At 29.8% G+C, this 26828-nt stretch overlaps 1 protein-coding gene across 3 annotated transcripts in view; it reads right to left on the reverse strand.

The window, feature by feature from the left end:
- coro (protein coronin) overlaps positions 1-26207 on the reverse strand; it is a 50027-nt gene extending 23820 nt beyond the window's left edge. For 2 of the 3 annotated variants that reach the window (XM_065510957.1, XM_065510954.1), the window contains exon 1: positions 25965-26207. The gene's annotated coding sequence lies outside the window, so the exon portion shown is untranslated. The remainder of the gene's footprint in view (positions 1-25964) is intronic. The other variant, XM_065510956.1, reaches the window with a different exon arrangement.
- Positions 26208-26828: the final 621 nt, after the last annotated feature.

Raw genomic sequence — 26828 nt, forward strand, 5'->3', positions numbered from 1 at the left:
TTGTTAAGTAGAACTTTACATGTCTCGCTCGGATAGTGGAAGTTCTCAGTCCCCTAAGAGGCAGTAGTCTAGTAACTTTTTATTTTTGGTATGCAGAGTTCTGTTCTAGACCGATCTATTCCCAAAGCATTGACCATAATATCGCTAATCACATTCAGCAATAAATATTCTTGGTATTATCTATACCACATCAGCCACATAAGCAAGAGTTACAATGCCTTTACTTCTACTTTTGAATTCTCGCTGTTCCCAAGACTTGCAGCAATATGTAATTCGAGAATGGATATTGAGTTCATTATCGGATTTTAGGCGATCGAAACCTAGATCCTCTAAAGCCCGTTGAATTGCATTAGTTGTTATCGTTTAAGATCATTTATACATATATCTAGAAAAGCTGTCATTGTTTATTGTTCAAATTCAAGTGAATTGTCAATTGTCCTTACAACCAGATGCAGATGCGATGTTCGACACTTTAGGTAGATAGCTTGGAATTCGAGGAGCTCTACAGCTTTTGCTTATACATAGGAAATAAAAAAATCTTTACCAAACGCAACATAGTTGACTAATATAGAGAGTTTGTATAATCCAAGAAGCCAAGAATGTGGAACATCCAACTCGTGTCCAACTCCTCGCTGTTCCAAGACTTGCAGTAATAAATCTTGATTTCATAGTGAGCACTGTCCAGCTGCTGATGTATATCTCAACATCTAGGTAATCTAGGACTGGTTAGAAATTCTAGAAGGCCACTTCTATATATAGGAACGTTAAAACTCAAGAGATATCTCAATGATCCATACTACCTCATGCAGAGCAATCCCTTTGTATCTTATTTATAGCTCGAGTGTTGCGAGAGCTCTACTACTTTGGCATGATATGAGTCGAAGGTTGAGAGATATTCTATACAGACAGGGAGTGATGGTTCCTCACTACACAGCGACATCCGTGGCAGAATGTCATTCGGTTGAGGTATTTCATAAGGAGAAAAATTAGAAATTGCCAATGAAATTCTGTACTGGGAGATAATCGCCCATGTTCTGGAAAACGCAGCATTTTCAAATTGCTTATGTTTTGAAAAACGCATTTCAGCATGTTCTGAAAACCATGCGGTTTCAAAAGTCCAAATTTCTAGCGATTTCGTTTGTCAGAACACCTGATTGGCGTTTTCAAAACATGGGCGAATGACAGTCATGTTTGTAATTGGTATTGAGTAGAATATCCAGAGATTCCGCTGAAGTTTCTAAGCACGTAGTTTGGAAAATTCCGAAATGGAGACATGCAATTCCAAAGGCAGTTGTGACTTCCGGAACCCATTGAACTGAAACTAGTCAGTTATTCTTAAAACCAGTCAGACAATGTACTACTAAAGATGTCCACGACCTTATCAAGACAGGCTGTTGTGACTTCCGAAACAAATTGAAATGAAATTAGTCAGGTCTTCTTGAAACCAGTCAGTACTCATTGAACTGAAATCAATCAGACAATGACGTACTAAAGATATCCACAACCTTATCAAGACTGACAGTTGTGACTTCCGAAACCTATTGAACTGAAACAAGTCATTTCTTCTTGGGTTCCTGAAGCAAATTAATATCAACAAAATATATATTGCTATTATTTTACATTGTCTATCAGTGAAACTAAAGCACAACATTATTAACGCCATGTCATTCAATTTATTTCTAAACATCCATCATAATTTAACCAAAATCATATAAGTAAACATTTCTATTCCCTAAAAAAAAGCAAACATCTATATCCATTTCTATATGACAACATATCAATTTACATTTAAAATTCTATAACCCACATTTCAGATGTCAAACTAAAAAAAAAAACTCACATAACAATTCATTGTATTACAGTTTTAATTTTTATTTTTTTTTTGAAAAATGTATGCAACTTTTAATTTGAATACAAATTTTTAAATGCAAAATATGAAATTTAATAAAATAATTTAGAGCAAATGTAAAACAAATTAATTGAAGCATAGAATACTGACAATTTTTTGTTGCTGTTGTTTATTCTTAAACTAATAGATGAGATATCGAAGCTCATAGATACACACTAACCAACCAGCACACTTTGAATTCACAATTAAACATTTGTGTTCGGCCTGCTAATTATTCAAATGAATCAAATGTTCAATGATTTATAAAACGAAAATATATAAAATTATAAATAATACGAGTAAAACAGAAACCGAGATTGTGGACGATAAAAATTAAAACTTAGGTAAACAAACAAAAAAAAAACTATGTAATAATAATCTAAGCTATTGAGTATAGAAATAGAAAAGTTTTAAATAAATAATTATGTTGGTTACAATAATCTTAAGCATTTAAATAATTGTGAGTCATTGCAATAAAATCTTTATAAAGATAAATTGTTGTGAATTGTTTAAATAAATAAATTGGGATTTAATGTTTGCAGCAACAGAAATTTGATTGATATAAACAAGAGATTGTGTTGCCTCAACAAATGACTTGCTTTTGTTTTGATTGCAGCCAAAGAAGACCTTGTTTAAGTTAAAAATTAAATTTCTGTAACTACAAACCTACAACAAACCCTACAAACCTTGCATATATTAGATCTTCAACATTTGCAAGGATTCCTCGGTAGGTTTATACAGCCCAATTATGAATAAAAATTCCCAGGGAGTTTTTCCCCTTTTCTCATTTTTGCTATTCAAATTCAATGGGAAAAAACTCCGGCGAAATTTTTTATTCATAATTGGGCTGATAGTGATTTTGCAAACTGTAGCAATTTAGCTATTCTTGCTACTTTTGCAAGGGTAGTTTATTGCTAGACCGACCTGCAATATTACAAAGTTTGCTAGTATTTAAACTACTAGTGAATTAAAAGTAATAACTTTCTAATAAAACTACAAAATCTGTTATCATTTGAATTAAACAAACTTGTGAAAACAACTCTAAACTATTTATTTTGCATTGCCATATCTTGCCAAGTAAACACCAACTGAGGTTTCTCTAGTGTTAAAACTTTAGTTGTATGTTTAGTTTAGTTTTGTTTATTATCATGTACTCATATTCGCAGTTTATTTTTTCGTCACCTAAGGCGTTCTACTTTCATTTTGTTTTCATTATTTTCTTCAAATAAAATAAAATATTATAAACAAAGTAGTTGCTGTGTTGTGTGTTTTTTATTATTTTTATTATTGCAAAATTTTACTTGTGAGTAACACTCATTTGCTGCTGAGTTTAAAATCAAAATATAAGAAACTAAAAATTTTTGTTAACATTTTTATGTTGACTATGAAATTTAAAACTTTCTTATTTATTTCGTGGAAATATTTAGCATTTGAAACTAAACTCAAAAACTTCCTTAATTTTTTAATTAATTTTAAATCAAGGTTATAGTTTTTTTTGTAGTTATAAGATGCTCTAAATAAATTAACTACATGAATACATATTTTCAGTTATTTATAGCAAAAAAAAAAATGCTTTATAAGCATTTAACACTTAAGTGGGCTATTGAATATTTATTGATTATTTTACTTTGAAATATATGTATGTATTTATAGTAATATAAGTAAATTATGTACAAAGCAACACTATCAAAGTTCCGATAGAATTAATTAGTAATTCAATTTTCAAAATCAAATGAAATTTTACATCTTAACCATAATAATTCTTCATGATTTAATTCTTAGGCTTAATTCCTTAATACTTCAAATGTATTGATTTCATTCATTTGAGAATCCATTCTTTATAGAATTTATTTCTTATTGAGTTATTCAAGTTTTCTTTAATTCAATTACATTATAAAATAGCTTTAAAAACGAATTGAATGTTTAAATTTTTTCTTCAATTCAAATCAATTACAAATAGGCTTTAGAAATTTATTTTTAAACAAAAACAAAATAGTTTTATTCAATTTGGATTGGATTTGAATTAACAAAAAATTAACAAATTACATTATAAATTGATTCAACAATGAATAAATTTTATTCAAATGAAAGCCTTTTAAATGGAGTCAAAGAATTAGTTTTGTTGGAAATAGTTTTATGGTATTATAGTTTTATGAATTGATGACAGTTTTTAATTCTGAATTTAGATTTTTTTGAATAAATTAATTTGAAACTCTGAACACTACCAAATAATCCTTTGATTTCCATTAATGTCAAGGGGGACATTTTAAAAAAATGGAGATCTGGCGATAAAGGTCACAATTCTGGACCTTCTATCGCACCATGCACCGAATCGAAATACAAAATCTGGCATTTCTAAAAGGCTGATCCGATCGGGATAAAATTTTACGTGAGAGTTTAAGTTATTAAAAATGGGCCCTACAAATGCTCCAGAGGCGGCACTATGGGGGCTCAAAGTAGGGTACCTTGACATGTACAAATTTTAAACACGTGCCATTTTTTTGTTTCCCATCCGATTTCAAAGATTTTTATATTTTTGGAAAGCGCTCGGCTAAAAGGCCAAGGGAATCCCACAATTAATAAAAGTTGGAGCGAAAATCACCAAAATGTTTTTTTTACAATTTTGCCAATAGGATCCAAATTTATTGCGGGGCTGGAAAAATACTTTGGGGATAAATAGGCAACACATCAATGTTTCCAAAGCTGCATTTCGTTTTCTGATCCCAGCTTTGGGATTTTAGAACATGTGGCCCAAAGTTGAAATTTTTATAAAAAAAAAAAATAGGGCGACGTATTCGAAATATAGGACATGTTTTATATACCAAAATGTTCTGCCTAAAGATACCTTACAGAAAAACATAAAATTGTTATATCGCCCTTTTGCTGCAACAACGTCATAACTCAAAATCCGTTTTTTTTCAACTGAGTAATATGCACCATTCTATAGTCTTTCATCAGTTTTCAAAAAAGTAAATTATTTTTTGTGTGACAGTTTTTATTTTGTTGTAAACGTCAAAAATAAAATTCAAGTTTTCTTGTATATTTGACAAGTAAAAGTTGAAAATTTATTTAAGAAATAGTAAAACGTTTTTCTCGAAACGACTTTTTCTGAATTATGACGTTGTTGCAGCAAATGAGCGATATGTTCTTAAAGAATGTTTTAATAAAAAGTTAAGTCACAAAAAAACAGCAAAAATCTTTTTTTTAATTGAAAATCGTTTATTTTTGGATTTATAATTGTTATTGATCTGAAATAGTATTGGTAATTTAGTTGTCTAACTAACAAAAAAAACATCGAGTCCATTCGGTCCAAAAGTACGCCCTATATTTTAAAAAAGCGGTCCAAGTTATGGCAAAATTCTGCATTATTTAGAAGTGGTGTAGTAATAAGTACTTATTCATTACACAAGTCAACAGCAAAAAAAGGCTTCACTAACCACTATTAAGATGCATCATGGTAACCTAAGTAAAAAATGTTAAAATTTTTCAATTCTATGGATAGATTTTTTTTTTAAATTTTTTTTCTAAAATTTAGATGTTGCTCCACATAATTTATGATAATTCAAGAAGGGTTAGTTCGATATTATTGAAGTTAACTTATAAATTTAACTTCAAATTTACATATCCTTTAATCCGTTTATATATTGCATTTTAATCGGCTCAGTAATTTCGGAGTTATAATAACAAATTGAAAAAAAAATATATATATTTTACATGAAAATAGCTAATTTTTGTGTTTTAAAAAACTCATGAAAAATCGAAAATGGCAGAAATTTTTCAGGTTTATTACTGTGTCGTAAAAGCCGTATATAATAGCAACAAAATGAGATATCGATCATAAAAATCGATTAATTCTTTTCGAATTTATTCACAATTAAGTGAATTCGCTCATTTTAACAAAATTTTACTTTTTTATATGATATACATAAAATTGAGTAGTAAATGTTATTCTTTCGATTGATTGAATTTTGAAAACATTTTCCACAGGCTATGTACAAATTTTCACAATTTTTAAAAAAAAAAAAAAACTTCTCCATAGAATTTAATATTTGGACAATTTTCGATTTTGTTGCCCTGTGTTATTAAACATTTTCTTAAATACTTAAAAGACAATCGCAAATAATTCTGCAGTTTATAAGCAGTTTTATTTTACGCATAATGGCATCTGTAAATTCTTGCAATCAATTGGGGGATTCAAACGGTCTGCTATTAGGTCATATTGTCATAATGTCCTAATATATTATGATAGTTTAAACAAATTTTTGTTGTGTTTCAAACAAAAAAGTTCTAAATTAATACTTTTTGTTGTTTGAAACACAATTACAATTTGTTTAAACTATCATAATATATTAGGACATTATGACAATATGATTTAAAAGCAGACCGCTTGAATCTCACATATGAGTTATTATAGTCGTATCATGTAGCTAGTTATTTTAGTGATGTCAAACGGCCTATTTGTAAGCGTATTCTGGTAAGTAGATGACTTCAATGATATGACTATGTTCAAATAATGTGTTTAAATCATAGACCGAAAATAACGGTTTCACTTTCATTTCAATGGTAAATTCTCATTTGCAGCCATTTAAAAATAATTTTTTGTGATATATTACTAAGAGAGTGATTTATTGGAGAACATTTTAGGTTTGAGGTTGAGAGAAACAGAAAAGAAACAAACACAAACAATCTGAATTTATTTTTTTCGTAAAGGTCAGCTTGTGACTTTTATTTGCGAATATAAACAAGTAAGAGTACTATATTCGGCCGTGCCGAATCTTAAATACCCTCCACCTAAATATGATGGTATAAAAGCTGAAATAATATAACAATTGTTAGAAAGACTAGTTTACGCAGAAGATATTTTATTTCAAATGTACAAAAAATTGTATCTAATTCAGCAATTTATAACTGAAATTCCTATTAAAACGTATGAAATTTAAAAATATATATACTTAATACGTTTGGATCAACATTTTTCCCTTTTAACCTCAAGTGAAGAAATAGAGTATAAACAAGAGTGGACCTTATATGGGAGCTATGTGGAATTATGGACCAATATTTAAAAAATACTGTAGTACGATTCTTGGATACAAATTACTGATCGGTGGAAAATTTTGGTTCAGTATAGATTTTTTTGGATATTTGTGCAGGTTAATGTGTTTTCCTGAAGTGGTTCTTATATGGAGGTTATGACCAATTATGGGCCTATCATCATAAAATTTGGTACATCGATTTTTGTATATATTGAATAAATTTGTTTTGAATTTCAACCTGATAACTATATTTGTAAGAAATTTATGAGGATATTAGTGATTTTCGGGAGTGGACCTTATATGGGAGCTATGGTTAAATATGGACCGATATTCACAAAATCCAGAAGTATGATTACTGGATCTGTGCGTAATTTCATTTTGATATCGATATGTTTTTAATATTTTTTAAGGTGAATATCTTTTTTCGGAAATGGGCCTTATAGGGGAGCTATGACCAATTATCGGTCAATCTGCATAAAATTTGGTACAGTGATATCTATATATATGAGTATAATTTTTGTCGAATTTTAGCATGATAAATGTATTTATAAGAGATTTATGAGTACTTAACTGACTTTTGGAAGTGGACCTTATATGGGAGCTATGATCAAATATGGACCGATATTCACAAAATCCAGTAGTATGATTTCTAAATATAAACTATGGATGTGTGTGAAATTTTGTTTTGATATTGATATTTTTTAGATATTTATGTAGGTTATTGTGTTTTTCGGAAGTGGTCCTTATATGGGAGCTATAACCAATTATCGGCCGATCTTCATAGAATTAGGTACAGCGATTTTGGTATATATGGGGATTATTCATGTCGAATTTCAACTTAATAGCGATATTTATAAGACATTTATGCTTATTTAAGACATTTTCGGAAGTGTACTTTATATGGGGGCTATGGTCAAATGTGGGCCGATCCACGAAAAATTTTGTAATATAATTTCTTTTACCACGAAACTTATTTTTGCTGAATTTCATGTGGAAATTCCTATTCTGTAGGCATTTATAGACCATAGAACCATATTTCGGGAAGAAATTTGTATGGGGGCTAGGAGAAATCATGGACCGATTCTTATAATTTTCACCAGAGTTACTCCTTTTATCATAAAAGTAACGAGTGCAAAATTTTATGATATTAGCTGCAATATATTTACAAAAAATGTCCAAAAATATGTGAAAATTATCAATTTTTTTTTGAGGTTGTCCCACATTTTCATTCATAACTTTGGTTCCACGAAACCGATTTCGCTGATTTTCAATACCAAACTGCTTAGGACAATAATAAACATTTTTCTTGCAACTCTACTAAGTTTGTTTGCGTATTTTGGACGTGAGCGTGTTTTACACAGACGGACAGACGGACAGACAGATGGACATGGCTCAATCGACTTAGAATTTCATAAGGATCAATAATATATATACTTTGTTGGGTCTCAGATGAATATTTCTCAATGTTACACACGGAATGACAAACTTATATATACCCTCATTCACCACTTATGGTGGTGGAGGGTATAAAAATAAATCGCAAAAATGCATTTGATGCAAATCAACGCTTAAATATATAAAATTTATCAAAAGTTTAATAACTTAAAAAAAAATTCTCATTTCTGTTACTCAGACTTCATTACTTCACACATATTATATTATTTTTATAATTTGTTAAAAATTACTAATAATACGTTATTGTATGTAAATAAAAGAGTAAGTAACAGTTATTAAGAACAAGAACAAATGAATTGTTTATCTCACACTAAACCATTTAAATAAAAATCATTTTATAACTGTTATTTTCAGTGATTTTTTTTTTATCACAAAAATATAAATCACAATTTGGGTTTTTTGGTATATGGACGAGTTATTTTCGATCTCTGGTTTAAATACTAGAGTGTATGCTGTGAAACACCATTATTTTATAATTTTAACCCTTTGCTTGGTAATGAAAGCTTTTGCTGGTTATTTATATAAATTTTAATATGATCTTAAAATTTAAAAATATTTAATTATGACGTGTTTTCATGTAGGTACTATTAGAAATAATATTTAAATTCTTTTATGAATTTATTTATATTTATAGGTAGTACATACACTTGTAAATTATAAACCATAAACGTGTAATCATTATTCTTAAAATATAGAAAAAAAAAACTTTGTATTTACATACATTATACAATATACATTATTTTGCAGATTTGTGTTGAAATCTACTTTTCTTTTCTATTTTGCATATACGTAAATATTTTTTAAAAAATTTTTCTCACATCAATTAAATAATGATGATGATTTAATAATAAATCTATACATATTACAAAAATTTCAAAATGACCTTCAAAATTTAAATTTGAAATTAAAAAAAAAAATACAAACTTAGGAAAAATTAAAAACGTCAGTTTTTATTTATAAAATGTTTATAAATTTTAAACAAACTGTGTAAATAATTTTTATAAACATACCCTATATAAAATCTTTATATGTATATCTACTATATAGAGGATGAAATATTTTAAAGACTTTTTGAATAGTTTTTTTTTCATACAATAAAAACAAAATTTATATAAATAACCATTCATACTACAGCTCACGTATTATTATTTGCCAGTTGCGTCTTAATTTGAATTCCCTTAATAACAATAAATTAAAGCCAGTTTTCATTTGTTTTATATACAATGATTCGCCCGCCCATGATTCATTGCATATTTATACGTAATATTTTAATTTTAAACATATTTATTTATGACATTTTAAAACACATTTTAACATAGTATCTAATATTCCATATTACCACATAATAACTCTCCGTATTTCTTCACTCCCTTCTCCATCCCATAAATATCTGTCTTATTAAATGTATTGTATTGTTTTTTATACCCACCACCAAAAATATGGTGGGTATATTGATTTTATGATACCGTTTGTAACACAACGAAATATTTATCGTAGAGCAACAATTTTGGGTCCTTATAAAATTCTAAGACGATCTAGATATGTCGATCTAGAAATCGGCTAAGTAGAACCAGAGTTATAGACCAAAGTGTGAGACAACCTCCAACAAAAGTTGATACTTTCAAAACTTTTTGGCAATTTTCCTTAAAAATATTACTGAATATTGCACATTTATGTATGTGTTGAAAATGGTAAGAATAGGTCCATGATTTCTCCTAGAACCTATACAAATATCTTCCCGGAATATGGCTCCATGATACTGAATGATATTGAAAATAGACAAAATATCGATGTCAGTATTACATTGCTGATGGGTATATAAGATTCGTCACAGCCGAATAAAACTCTTATTTGTTGAATTTTTTTTGTTTTAATAAGTTTTGGGTCCTAATCAGTCAGAAATAATATAAAACAAATAAACCTACCAATGAATTCATATTACTTTTACTTTTTAACGCTTTTGCAATCTACGTTTTTTTTTTGGGTTAAAAAAGTTGGGAGTTTCTTCAATAAAACAATGTGGGATGAGTCATATTTTTGAAATTGTTTTTGTACTTTGTGTTATAGTGATATGATAAGTTTTTGTTTGATTGTATTTGACCCATAAATATGTTTATCGGTTAAAACAATGAGTAAATTACTATAGTACGTAATAAACTTGATAATGATGTGTCATTACTGATTAAAAGACATTTCAATGACAAATATATACCATTTGCATTACTAACAATTGGTTTAGTAATGTTTGGTATATAATTTTTTGACATCGGATGGGCAGTTATCACATTTACTTATTCGAGCCCTTATCAAACAGTACTTGTATTCTAGGAAATTTGTAGAACCAGTGATATAGCAATCCTTTATCTTATGACCTTTCCCTATGACATTTTTCTATATCAAATGAAAGGTATTAATCAATTTGTTTTCATGTTAGCTAGACTGTAGCGAATTATTATTGAACAATTAAATTTCAATGTCAGGTGCTTTCTTTTTTGTCATGAATGGCGGCTTTTCCCTATCATTCTTTATTATTACTCCTTTAACAGTATATTATTTATTATTGCAGGATTCTACAAATTATCCATCCAAATCGGATTTTCCTAGTTTCTGTCAAGCCAAAGTCAAAAATTTCCCGTCTCTTAACTGAAAGGGCAACACTGCTGTTGTCAGCAGGCATCTGTCAGTTGAATCCTGTCAAAATTTGAACAAGCTGCTTCATTTAGTTTGTGTTTTGTGACCGTCATTGATAGCAGACTACCTCTTGACTTGAGGAGTAATTGGAAAAAAATTGAATTTCGTCTGCTCATTAAGCATTATTTTTGACGAAAAAAAACATCTCTCCATTAACCCCTTGTCTATACTTGACAAATATTTATCATAACACTTAATGACGTTTGTTTTCAAGACAAAGTTGTCTGAGCAAAAGCACTAACAATTTTGTCATAACGAAGAAATAATACTAATAAATGGAGACTATACCTGATAATTTTTTATCTTGACAACCATTTTGACGTTTATCATGATAAAAATTTATCAAGTATAGACAGGGGGTAAAGGCTATGACAACTCTGCACCATCAATTTCAATGGTAAAAAAGTGGTTTACTGGATTTCGTTGTGGCCTTTTAAATTTTTATGAGAAAGCTTGCACAGTTTCTGAGGACATTTGTCTGGTTTATTCAGCTAATGTAGCAATTCTTTTTTACTATTTTTTTTCTAATAATTCTAACCTTTTCACCAAGAACATTCAGTCTAGCAACACTCTTGATACATTTAAGTATCTCCTCGTATGATTGCTGTGAGCGAGATTTAATTTATGAGCTTCTGGTCTAGCCGAATGCTTTCGTATTCTTTTTTTCTTCACTCTTTGCTAGTCGTCATTATTTTCTTCTAGTGGAAGTTATTTTTTTTTTGGTTTATGGAAAATGTGCTGCCGACTACAAGATTATCTCATGCCGAATATTGGAAAATTATTATTATAACTCGAAGCAGTCTTTATTCGTCCAAAATACATTTTATTCGTTCAAGCTCTACAACTATTCAATTTTAGTTCAGTTATTCAATTAATTTTAAAAATAACTGAGATTTACAATGACAATTTTAGTTAGTTACGAGTATTTCAACTTGTAATTTTAATAATTGAAAAGTTATTTTGAAGTTATAATCAAAAAAAAATCTAAATAACGAATAAATTTCGTTTTTAATTGAGGTGAATTTTACAAAATAAATGGTTAATTTTTTGGCTACGGAACTACATAGTTTGTACCTTTGTAGTGTTTAGTTGTGCATCTGTACTTACGTTTAAATTATTTCTCTTTGTTTCATTGTCGATTTGAATTGAATTAATAGTTTTTTTGTTAGATTTCACCTGTTTTTATATTTATTTTAAGAAGAAATCTAAAAAATGTTAAACAAAATATATAACAACAATAACTGTGTATTGCAAAATGTGTATATTTTAATAGAATTGTTTTTCGCACATCTTAATTTTTGCTGTTAACATTTAGCCAATACTTTATTTGTCAACAGAGTGATCTATGAAGAGGTAATATTTAGAGGAAAATTAAGGTGAAATTAGGAAAAAAAAAATCATTGAAATGTCATTTTAGTAACTAACTGACAATCTTTATCAATTGCCTTATGACATTTGTTTATATGTGATAAAATTCTCTTAAATTCTTTCTCGATCTTTGACTATTTCAAATATTTTAGACTGATAACTATTTTTGCTAGATCACTTATCAAATTACCACTCTTTTGTAAACACATTCTTAATATTGTTCCCAACCTCAAAACTGTAACACACGTTCAATATGTTTGTTTTTAACTCTCAACACACCATCTCCATCATCACCTCCACCACCATTAGAATATCATTCAAACATTTATCTTTAATTTTGTTTTTGTTTTGTTTAAATCTATAAAATAATTTGGTTGTTTAAAGTATTTTTTTTTTTTTTGAAATGTTGTTTTTTGGAGGCCAAAATTTGTTGTATTTTAGACGCAAAATATCAGCATGTGGGCGCACTTTGGCAAAAACAAACTAATATAAGTACATATAGATATAGATATAAATAAAATAAAAAATATTATAAATCTACAGTAGTTGTAAATATTTATAATAATATACTGACATTGAAAATTCTAAAATAGTATAAAGCAAGAATGCATTTTACTTAATATTTCTTCTTATTTTGTTGTTTCCAAAAATTGTGATAAAACACAATATCACTCACTTGAATTATAAATGCAAGTTAAGTATAAATATTATTGTTGCCATATTTGGATAACTACTTAAAAGAATTACTTCCGAAACGGAAGTTAAAATGCTTTCAAATTGATAAGTGTTAAATGTAAGAATTAGTTTGGAAATAGAACAGTCTGCAATAACTGCAATAGAAAACAAATATTTCATGGCGCCACTTCACTCATAACTTTTTTTTTATAATCTTTTATAATATATTAAATCTAAATAATGGTAACAGCAGTTTTTTATTTTAATTAAAATATTTGATTCACTAATAATATTTTCGAAATATTCAAAGTAGGCTGCCATTTAGTTTTGAAAATGAAAATACCATAGAGAAATACACATAGAGCGGAAACTAGAAAGAAATTCAAACAAAAAAATATTGAAGGTTGTTGTTTATATACCCTTCACCTTCGTGAGATGGGTTTGTCATTCCGTTTGTAATTTCCACAATATAATTTTCCGATCCTATAAAGTATATATTCTGGATCCTTATAGATAGCGGAGTCGATTAAGCATTTCCGTCTGTCCGTCCGTCTGTAGAAATCGACTTTCCGAAGCCCCCAAATAACTTACATACACGATTCATACATCAATATCTCCGGAATTCCAGTACAACCTCGATTTTTGACCTACATATATCTGGATTACTAAGTCATTAATATAGACAATATGGATATCTAATGATAGATATTTCAAAGACCTTTGCAACGACGTATATAAGACAAAGTAAGTTGAACCTACAATGGGTCAAAATCGGAAAAAAATATTTTTTAACCCGAATTTTTTTTTTACCAAAAGCTAAATATTAAAAAAAAATTGAAAAAACTAAAAAAAAAATTTAAAATTAAAAAAAAAAATTTTTTTCCGAAAAATGAAAAAAACTACTTTTGAAAAAAAATATTTAAATTTTTATTTTGAAGTATAATTTGGCACAGCCGAATACAGCTCTCTTACTTGTTGTTATACCCTTCACCTTCGTGAGAAGGGTATATATAAGTTTGTCATTCCGTTTGTAATTTCTACATTTTTCATTTCCGACCCTATAAAGTATATATATTCTGGATCCTTATAGATAGCGGAGTCGATTAAGCCATGTCCGTCTGTCTGTCTGTCTGTCTGTCCGTCTGTCTGTCTGTCTGTTGAAATCAGTTTTCTGAAGACCCCAGATATCTTCGGGATCCAAATCTTCAATAATTCTGTCAGACATGCTTTCGAGAATTTTGCTATTTAAAATCAGCAAAATCGGTCCACAAATGGCTGAGATATGAGGAAAAAACCAAGACAACCTCGATTTTTGACCTATTTTTTACCTATATCTGGATTACTAAGACATTAATATAGACAATATGGATATCTAATGATAGATATTTCAAAGACATTTGCAACGACGTATATAAGACCATAGTAAGTTGGACCTACAATGGGTCAAAATCGGGAAAAAAAAAGTTTTAACCCGAATTTTTTTTCAAAAAAAAAATTGAAAAAACAAAAAAAAAAATTTTAAAATTTAAAAAAAAAAAATTTTAAATTTAAAAAAAAAAAAATTTTAAATAACAATCGAAAAATTTTTTTTTCCAAAAAATTAAAAAAACAACTGATAAAAATTAAATTTTGTTTACCTAAAAATATTTAAAATTTTGAAGTATAATTTGGTGAAGGGTATGTAAGATTCGGCACAGCCGAATATAGCACTCTTACTTGTTTTTACATATGTTTGTTTACTAATACATTCTCACCACTTAGGTTTTTGACAACTGAGTTAGGTCTTTGACAGGGAAGTTTGCTATCAATGTGTATTTATCTTTAATCAAAATATTGTTTTCAAACTAAGTTATTTTCGATTTTCATACATACATATGAGGAGCCGCAAAATACCAAAAAATCAATTGAAATCTTCTAGAAAAAATCAATTTCCCAAAATTTTTAAATTTTCAAAAAAGTACGTTTTGTTCTGCGGCTCCTCATATATAAACAAAATAATGAATCAAGAAAAGCGCCGTAGCAAATGGAAACAAATATCAAACACCAAATACATTTCATCGCTAAAGTCATTCAAATGACAGGAACAGCAAAGTTTTGAATAAGTATTTTGAAATGTTCTCAATACAATGAAAAAGTACTTAAACCTGTCCATGATGTAAAACCTGACCATGACGTAAAATTTTGGAAATGAAAATAGTTCAAGGTATACTCATGCAAGTATATATATATTTATTCCCGTCGTTCCAAGTTGGAGCATAGGGCCACAAGTATACTCTGCACTCTGTTTTGAGGTAAAAGAGTGCGACATATATTTAAACTGTCTTTTGGATATTCCCATGAATTCCAGTTCAACGCACGGGGGTTAATCCTAGTTTTACAGGAAAAGTCCAACAACGGAGCAACATTAACAGAAATTTCTGCTCCTATTGATTCGTACCGGAATTGGAACAAATTCGGGACCTTTGGTTTGCACAGTATATTAGACTGGTGTAACCTCAAAAGCGAGGATATTTATCGTCATCTAATCTGCACAGTCAAACAACATAGAACCAACTGTTGAGGCATTATGTTCGTCATACATAACACTTTGCAGTATAGAACTCCATTTTTTAAACTAGATACCAATACTTTGATTTTCAGATCAGAGGAAACAGAGATAGAGCTCCATTATGTATATGTTGAACCAGTAGCCTACTGTCCAATAGGCTACCATTCCAACATCAGGACTGTGTTAGGAATATGGTCCTATGGATCTTCAAAGTACATGATCAGCACTCTAGCCTTGGTAAAGATTAGAAAGGAGCGTTGTTGCCAGAACGAATCCACATTCTGCACCCTGAATATAGAGAGCGATAGTTTATCTAGGATCAGACATCTTACCCATAATCGTATGTTTGAATCGATATAATTACATCAACGAAACGAAAGTTGAATTAACCGATCGAACTGTACTTCCCATACCCGTACACGAATCATACATGTAGTTTCTTATTCCAAGTGTGGTCGCAATTCTCAGCAAAAGCGGGAAGTACCAAACCCTTATGACAGCCAAAGACTGCCCACCTGAATCGCGACATCAGTAGGTTGGCAAAGCTTTAGAAAAACTATAAATTGGGTTGATCAGTTGGCAAGTTAGATCCACAGCTCTTTTTTTCTTTCTCTAACCCGACGAAAACCGAACGTCTCCGCTGGAACGTCAAACCCAAACCACATCACAAATTTACGCAGCCAAACAATCTATACCCATTGGCCCTTACAGTAAATCCATACTGCTGTTGAAGCACCATGCCTAGGAGGGACTTAGTCATCCCTATAAAAAAACTTGGAAAATATGCGATATAGGGAAAATCTTGACACCTGTATTGAAAACTCTTTAGGGTTTATCCATTTCTCGGCTGACCCGTCGCACACCACCAGCATCGATTGCCTCACCACGGTAGTATTAACAGTCATTGGCATTAAGATCTGACAGGGCTTAAAACAACAGATGCCTTTTGAAAGGTACTTGTCCTTGTGACAGTCTTGTCGAAGGCCTTTGTTACTGTCAGCCAAGCCACATTCTTCCAGGACATACACAGTCCGCAATTCCCTGGAGATAAGCAAGGATATCGTTATGATGGGGTCCAGTCTTATTTAACTACAACTACTACTAAGGTATATCAAGGTGAACCTTAGTGTATTCGGAGATAATATATAGAGGAATGTTCAGCTTTGAATTTCTTTCATATAGACATGAATTCACTTGCCACAACTAAGGTGAAAATATAACAGCAATAACACATATCGGTTCTGCGTAAACTGTGACGTTCCCAATTTATGCTAAGTTCAGGCAACTCTACTTTATTTCTTAGAAATGGTGCTATAGAAATATCACAATTCTTGGGCCTTAATCTTAATGTACAAACCCTGAATAAGAAAGTTTTATAGATTTAGCTGATACAATAACAATAATGGGAGTATTATTGTATGTTGAACCTCATTCATGGTTACAGAAAAATTACATTATTTCGTTACTAATGTCACAATTAATGGAGACAAATATTTTCAAATATTATCGTATATATCTATTATTGATTTACAATACATTTCCTGTAATTGCTGGTTATATGCTTCCTATAAGCACCAATTAAAATTTGATGACACATTTGTCATAAAATAGACTGCTACTACTTGAATAACCTACTTTTTTGAATAGATTTCTGAATCATCATAGATAACAAAACTAAAATGATACTGCAACTGCAACTCACCAAAAATGATCGATAAAATATAGAAATAAGATTGAAAGAACAAAATAAATCCCAATAATTAAGCAAACATTTTATATAATGCCACAGATTAAGCACAAATACGAATACGAATAAAAGTTTGAAAACATGAATCATACTACAATGAAACACAAATAACAAAAATAAACAAGAAGTATGATTATGTGGATATTTCTTATTTTCTGGCTTTTTTTGTAAAAATAAATTACAAAATGTGGCAAACTCATTAAATATCTCATCACATAAACTGAGAATGCACATAAACAGCATACGGACGATGAACAATACAATACAATAATATACAATGCACAAAATGCACAATGCAGCACAACACAACAATACTCATCAGATACAACTATCTAAAGATCCAACGGGGCAATAGCGCGTTAAAAAAAAAGTACGAAAGAAATAATGAAGAGAGTTTGAGAGGGGAATACTTAGCGTCGTAGCAGTAGGTAAGGAAATGATTTAAAAAAAGAAACAAAAAAACGAATTTGTCATTCAGTTACACTGCTAAATATGTTCATACATTTTTTAAGAATAAAACCAACATATTTGTTTGAACGAATCGGGAAAAATGATTTATCAAAACTGGGATTGCCAACGTTTTCAAAAGTGTAAAAAAAAATCGGGAAGTTTTTTGGGTAAATGAACTGTATTCATTTTTGGAAACTCATGGCGAAGGGTATACAAATCGCAAGACATGTACTGTAAAAATTCAACATTTGGGAGGAAGACCTCGTAAACATGGTCCAATTCATTTCATAAAAGATGCTATGTCAGGAATTGCATACATATACATTTTAAAAAATGTTATGCATCCATATGCTGAAGAACCAAACACAACTCTAGGACGAGGTATTTGTTTTGAAATGATCTGCCAAATCGGCTGATAAAAAAATATATGGAAAAACACAGAAACTGAAAAACACAGAAACTGAACTAATATTCATTATTCGGCATAATCCGAAACAAACCATCACCCCTATCGGCAAAACATGCGAAGTTTATGTTCCCATGAAATATCCATTTCCCTCGATGAGAAAATTGCTATCGTGATATTCCCATTTTCATTCATTGATTTTGTATAAATGTTTCGGTATTCGGTTAAACTTTGATCGAATCTACTCGGTTTACAACGAATACAACTCAGCAATAATAGGGTGACGATGATCACAGAGCATTGCACTTTCGGTACCCATGCTGCAAGACAAGGACTGACTCACCACGATTGCTGCAGGAGTTGTCAAAATGTGGAGAAGGAAGAGATCATCTTACACTGGGTGATCTGCGTGCCAGGCTTTTAGAGTAACCATTTCATAGCAACATCTCCGAATTATATGGGAAGGAATTAAGGTATATAGATGCTTTTAATACGAAAAGCGGATGGTTAATAAGACTATGGCACCTAATAGTGGAGCCATATCTGTCGCATGATGGATTTCTTCTCTCCTCTAACTTATATCTATAATTTCTCTATAATTTCTCTTCCTCAGGTAACACAAAGGGAACCATTAATCTACCCACGTGAGTTGTACCCAAGACGAAAGTCTTTGGACGGCTACCTGTGAACCTAACCTACATACACATCTGCTCAAAATAATAGATACACCTAATTGGAAAAAATTTAAATGGCGGTAACATTGAAAATTTCCTCGCAAGCGTTAAGAATACATCATATTATTAAAATTTCTATCTGGCAATGTCATGTCAGTCAAAAATCTGGCAACTATTTGCTTTCATGTTGATTTTTAAAAACGAATTTATTTGAATTACAAAAAATTATTTGCTCATAAAAATAGATACACATCAGTAATTTGTAATTTGTTTATATACAATTTTTTTTTTGTGCAATTTTTTGTTCCTATTTACGTGAAACAGTAAGTATAATTTAAATTTTAGCAACAATTTTATAAAAAATAGGACTCTTTTGAAGAAAATGGGACGAAATCATCATTGTACCGAAGATGAGAAAAAAATTGTTCAAACGATGAGAAATCAAGGAAAATCATTACGGGAAATAGCAAAGAGCATAGGAAGATCTTTACATTTTGTCCAAAATGCTTTATCTAAAAAAAAAAAGTGAAACTCGCGGTAGACCAAAGAAAACCAGTCCAGAAACAGATAGGCGGATCGTCCTTATGGTTAAAAAAGACCCTTTGATATCATCGAAAGCTATTTCTGCGGAGCTATGTAACGAAATCAGTCCACAAACAGTTCGTCGTCGTCTTTTACAAACTAAATTGCCGGGAAGAATTGCCAGAAAAGTGCCACTAATGCGCCAAAAAAATATCAAGACAAGATTAGAATTTGCTAAAGAGCACTTACAATGGTCCGGGTGTGAAGGCGAAAAAAAATGGAGAAATATTTTATGGAGCGACGAAACAAAAATAAATTTGTTTGGAAACGACTGCCAAAGAAATGTACGCCGACCAAAAGGAAAAGAATTCCACGTTAAATTTACAAAAAAGACGGTAAAACATGGCGGGGGAAACATAATGGTTTGGGGTTGCTTTTCATGGAATGGTGTTCGTCCGATATTCCGAATAGAAGATACCATGAATGCTAGTGGGTATAGAGACATATTGGAAAACGTAATGCTTCCATATGCATCGGAAAATATGCCATTAATATGGACATTCCAGCAGGACAACGACCCAAAACATAGTTCAAGATTAGTTAAAAACTGGTTCTTGGAGAATAACGTACCTGTTTTAAGCTGGCCCAGCCAATCCCCTGATTTAAACCCAATAGAAAACTTGTGGAGTGAATTAAAGATAAGGCTTTCGAAGGAAGTTTTCAAAAATAAAGACGATTTATGGGAGAAAACGCAAAAAATATGGTACGAGATTCCATTGGAGAAGTGTCAGAACTTGATATCCAGTATGCCCAGAAGAGTGGAGAAAGTTTTACAAAACAAAGGTGGATATACTGGATACTAGCTTTACTTTAATAATAAACTAATTTTTTTAAGATAAAATTTATTAGCTTTTGTTTAATAAGAATTTTTAAAAATGTATCTATTATTATGAGCATCAAATTTTTCGAAATTTAAGAAATTTAATTTACTTTATAATATTTATTATTAATTATGAAATATTTTGTTTTTGTTTTTTACTCTCCTTTTAACTATAAATAAAAATCGACTGAATTTTTTTTATAATTTTACAATATACCATTATTTTTTTTCGTTTTTAAAAAATAAATTTTTGTGTATCTATTATTTTGAGCAGATGTGTATATTGTTATTAGGCCGATCTTTGGCCATTAGTGACCAGTTATTCATCATGAATTTTGTTTATATTTAGATAATTTTTAAAAACTCTGTTGACATTTGTAATATTTACAGTTAAATAACAGATCATGTTCGGTTCCTGGTAGCTATGAGTGCCGATCACAGTTTTAAATTAATTTGAAAACTCTTTTGATCACAATTTCTTTTAGCTTTTCCAGTTTTTTTTAAACAAATATTTGTTGTTTCCAAGCTTATATAAAACAAATTTTCGTTCATCTCGTCACACAACATGTTCATGATTTTTCTAGCCGTTATATGTTACAATTATACACAATTATCACTCAAGCAAAATAAAAACCAATAAATTAAAATTTTTTGCAACCAAGATAAATCGACCAAAAAAAAAAAAACGAAATTTCAAAAAGAAACACGATTTTTTGGGGCCATGTAATGTCAGACAAATAGACAGACTTACAGACGACAAATATGAACGTATTACAACAGCCAACCGAAATTTCAACATGTGTGTGACACAGGCAGTAAAACAAAAAATCCCCTAAAAGAGAAAAATTCGTGTAATTTCATAAAAGGATCTTGGCCATACAGACTAACAAACACCTTATGGAAAATGTATGCATATTACAATATTTGGATAAAAAAAAACTCCTTTTTCTAGTCACTACTAGAAAGAAAATTTAAAAATAAATAAAAAAAAAAACAAAGATGAAACAAAAAAACGTTGCTGGTGACAATATAATTTCAAGTGAAAAAATAAATAAACGACCACAAAATGCCATCACCTAAGGCGGGGGGTAGTTGTCAATGCAGGAACAGTTTGCAGCGCAGACAAAAACACACACGCACATTCACTCTTGGTATCTGAGGAAAATTTAAAACTTGCTGTTGATCATCATCGTCATCATCATGAAATAGAAAAGCAAAAATATTTTTACACACACTTACACTCTCCATCACAACAAAAAAACAATAGCGACTAAATGGGTGTTAGATTTAGTGTTACGCAGCATGAATTTGTTGCATTTTTATACAGTGAGTTAAAAAAGTTATTCCACTTTATACTACTCAACAACTTTACAATGTCGTGGCAATATTGTTTTTAACAAACCTGTTGTTTAGCGTCTATTAGGTCTAAATCAGATTAATGCAAATGAATTATGTAATGGAATACAGAGGTCAATCATCACCACAATATACTGTTTACCAAATTTTCAATAATTGTTTTACGACTCTCGTTTTCAATGTTTCCAATAACCTATCAACATGTTGTCTTTTTTATTGAAAACCCTCGAGCGACTAATAGATCTAAATCTAAGGAGAAATATTGACGCGATGCCCAAACCTGTGGCGTCTAGATGCTTACTAAGACTTCTTTAGATAAGGCATTGCGGCAAGGCCTTATGAAGATTTTGCACTATATCGAGTACATTTCGGAAGTACACCCCAAATCTTAGTTGGAACTAAGATCGAGAGCCATACATCAGTCTCGATTATGATGACATTAGCTCGGGAACCTCTGTGATTATAAACATCTTCTTCCAGACTGAGATTTTGGCAGTCTTGAAAGCCTTGGAATTAAATGTGACGAGCGTCTCTATGAAATTAGATATAACGATCTGTCTCGACAGTCAAGTCTTAAAAGTCTCGGAATTAACTGACGATCTATCTTGGCAGCAACTTATTACATGTGCCCTTCTTTACATAATCTAACCTTGGCACTGGGTCACGGTAACGTACATCGAAATAAAATCGCAAACGATTTTGCTAGTAAAAGTTCTAAACTTTGACATCATAAGTTCGATGATAAACCTCTAAAATGTCACTAATCTAGGTTAATATTTGAAACGATAGATGACAAAGCCCAAATTGGTATGAACCCAATTGCTGTTATGGTTGGACAGACAGTCTAGGGTCCTAATGGAGAAAACTGCTGCGGTAGTTCCCGGGAATATTTTTTTTTTCAAAATTCCTGCGAAATTTTTGTCGGGAATTTTCGAGAAATTCTTTATAAGTTTCCTACTTAAAAAGAAAAACAGATTCGTTGTGATTTGTTGCCAATCGAATGATTCGATTTTATCCATTTGCAACAGGAAACCAGTCGACAGAAATTCAAATATAAAATTCTGACAATTGGAAATGGTGTAGTACATTGAAACATAAATTGAAATAATCAAACGGGAATGAATTTTTTTTTTTTTAATATTAAATGGAAATGGAAAAAGTTCGGGAACTTAGGAACCCCTAATCTAGGCCCTATTCAATAAGGATCAGTAAATGAGACAATGTTACTCCTGATTTTTGTAGAATGTGTGATGATGTCGATAAGATAGAGACTATGAAACATATTATTTGTCATTACTCGAAGCTACAATCTAATCCTAGATGATTGGTCTGATGTTCCAACGATTTAGTAGAAGACAGTAATGGTTGTTGACTGGTTGAGAGATCAGGCTTAATAAAGGGAGAGTGTTTCTTACTTATTCTTATTTCCAATTAAGATTATCTTGTGAATTACTTTCCTTACTAAGTTTTATCGCAATTTGCTTTATAAATTTTAATTCTTTTGTAACTCACTGTATTCATTAGAGAGATTGTGGACGAATAATATGTAGTGCCTGCCTAATGACGTTAATGATGATATGATCAACAAAGTCATTATTATCATCATTATGACTCTGCTGATGATGTTGATGACTTCGCATGAGGCCACCTTAGATTGAAAAAAATAGTGTTTAGCTTAATTTTTAAAGCTAATATTTTATTCCTGGCTGTATTTTAATGTTTATCATCTGCAACATATAAATAAAAAACGGGGAAAAAGTGTCAGGCAAGTTTTTAGCGCGTTTTTTTTTCCTTTTTCTACTGTCTCGCTGTCTACCAAGTGCGTTGTCAAGTGAAAGTGGTTCAAGTGGGGATTTTTGCAAATTATTAATTAAATCATAAAACAATTTTCTTAGATGTTATAAAAATTGCTGTTTCAGACGGTGTAATATACATAATAATTGAGGTAATAAATTATGTTTTTTAAATTATCTATTGACAAAGCAATTTATTTAAACAAAATTAAAATAGTTTTTCTTTTTAATTTGTAACAAGTCTTTAGAAATTTGTCTATGTTTGTGTTATCAAAACCTTAAATGGCATGCGTAGTGTACCTATTTATTCCTTTAAAATATTTATTTTTGGTCTTTGCGTGGGATTCATTAAAATTTTAAACATATTTCATGTGTATTTTTTTTAAATTTAGTTTTATTTGGAACAACTTAAACGTGCGTAACCACCAATCAGTAGTGTTTACAAATGTGTGAATTGTTTAAAGAAATTTGAATAGAAAATAGATTTTGTATAGAAAACAAAAAACTGAACATCATCCATAAATGTTTAAAAATTAGGTTTATAGTGTCCGCTTGTTAATGTTGTTGTGGCTGTTTATTTGTTTGTTTTATTTTTATTTGATAATCATCTCTTTTAAATGATGTCTTATATGGGTGACAAAGATATGATGTAAAAATTTATATAAAAGTTGATTTATGTTTGTTTTAAATTAAGAAATTTATAACTATTTATCATAAATATAATTATATAAACCTGGATTGCTTCCGTTTTCTCCCTTTAGTTTGTTTCTGAAATATTTACATGCGAATATGTACTGTGTTCTAAGAAAATATACATATCAGGGTCTTGCAAATTTATTAACCATGTATAATGATGGATCAGCATAATTTTCCATTAAATATTAAACCATCTTGATAAATGTAAAATCTAACACTTAAATACAAATTTTGGATATTTGATATCATCGATTTTCATACAATTAAAAAATTAGCTTAGTTGTTACGATCAGCCCAATTATGAATAAAAAATTCCGAGGGAGTTTTTTCCCTTTTCTCATTTTTCCTATTCAAATTCAATGGGAAAAACTCCGGGGGAACAAACTCCCGGAGAATTTTTTATTTATAATTGGGCTGGATATTTACGATTCCATTAAGATATAAGATGAGAATACAATGGAAAATTTTTGAAAATTATAATCCGTAATTTCAGTGGTTGAAATTATCCATGGTTGGAAATTTTTCTTCCACGACTGCGCAAAAAAAGTAAGCTTGAAAATTGGCTGTCAAGCGCCCAATGCAAAATTGTCATAAGTGCTTGAAGCGCATAAGAATCGCAAGTGTTTGTAGGAAGTGACAGATTTATTTTTCTGCCAACAAAACATTTTATCATTACAATTTTTGTTTTTTATACGAACAAGTTTACAAGAAATTGTAGGTATAAATACATATCAAGAGTATTTAAATATTAAATTAAAAAAAAAGTATTAATATTGATATTAAAAGTTAATAAATAATTAATAATACAATTAATACAACTTTTTTTTCTAATGGACCAAAACTTTAATAACAACTTGTTGCATACTTTAATGACCACACAAAACAACAACAACAATAATAATGAGAATAATTAAAATACAATATAAATAGGAATGAATTAAAAAACAAACAATAACAAAAACACTCAATATTCACAAACATATATAAATGCATAGAATTGCATTTTATTTATTTTTCGAAATTAACACAGATTTGCTTTTATATATTCTTGTTATTTTGCCACAATAATTTCATGTTTCTTTTTTCCTACCACCAGCAAATAATATTTATTCCACACAACAATAACAACAAAAAACGAGCACAAAAACTGACTGAGCGGTAAAAGACACAAAAGCAGCTGCAAATACAAGAACAAGAAGAAGAGGAAAGAAATCACAAGAACGGCGAGGAAGTAGCAACCGAAAAAAACATTTTTATTCCCTTTTTTGGGTGTTGGACTCGTATAACACACAAAATAACTCAACAACAAAAACACTGAAATTTTTGCAAAAAAAATGACCGGCAACAATGTGAGCAAATGAGATAAATTGCTAGAAAACAAGAGAAATCACAATACAGTTGTACTACTTACTCTCACGCAAAGAGCTTAAAAGTAGAATATCAAACAAATAAAAAAAATGCAAAAAATAGAAATAAAAGAAAAACCACACTTTTTTCTTTTTTTGCTTTTACTTTGCTATCACTTTTTTGTTGTATTTTTTTTTTCTAATTTTGCTGTGATTTTGTAACTTGAAAATGCAAAAAATAGATTTTAATGATTCTTTACCATTTACTTGGCTTAAATAAATGAATATTAAACACTGTTTTTATTTGTTTTATTAAAATATAATGCAAAATATAAACACTTTCTTATTTATTTACATAAAATAACTAGAATTTACTACTCCCTATATTTTTGTACATGACAAAAAGGGAGTGAAATCTGTTGCACCACTCACTCACTTTTTTCTTTAGGTTTTGGATATTGCAATTTATTTTCTATTGGATTTTGTGTTTTTATTATTTTTGCTATCTGGATATTTTTCTAATAACGCACGTTTTTAGTTGATGATAAATCGTTGAAACACTTTGTTACAAAAAAAATAATAGAAGAATTAATAATTGTGGAGAAGTTTTCAAAAAAAATTTCAACCGAGAACGAATGAAGAATTGAAAAATTAAAAAACACCGCACTCGTTGAACGTCAAACAACAACTAAAAATGGTGGAGCACAGTGATGATCATTTAGAGACTTTCCTGTCAAATCTAGCGATTTTGTAAACGGTTTGGCGGGGAAAATAGTCTGTGGTTATTAGCGGGAATTGTGGTTATTTTTTAGATAATTCAAAAATAGATTTTTTGAACATGAGCAATTTAACATTGTATACATTATTCTTAATAATACAATTTCTGTATTATCATGCTATTAAAAATGTGTTAATTTCTGAATAAACCTTTTGTAAAATGTATTAATTATGATTAGAACTTCGAATTAAATAATTAAATTTGAGCTAAATTCACTAAAACCTTAACTCGGCATTGAAATGTCAGTCATTCATTCCATGAATCCATTCCCAACATCTAATTATTTTGCTTCATTTAAATGACTTTATTTAAATATTCATCGTTGAATTATAATGGAATTAATTTAGAACAAAATTCATCCATAGATTAAATTTTAGTTAATTTAAATCTAATGTAATAATAATGCCGTTTCGTAATAGATTTGAATTGAAGAAATTCATTAGCTTCATTTAAAGGCTTTTATTTAAATATAATTTATTCATCATTGAATTATAATGGAATTAATTTAAATTAAATGATTAA

This window comes from Calliphora vicina, chromosome 5 (assembly GCF_958450345.1).
Source record: "Calliphora vicina chromosome 5, idCalVici1.1, whole genome shotgun sequence".
NCBI classification, from domain to species: Eukaryota; Metazoa; Arthropoda; class Insecta; order Diptera; family Calliphoridae; genus Calliphora; species Calliphora vicina.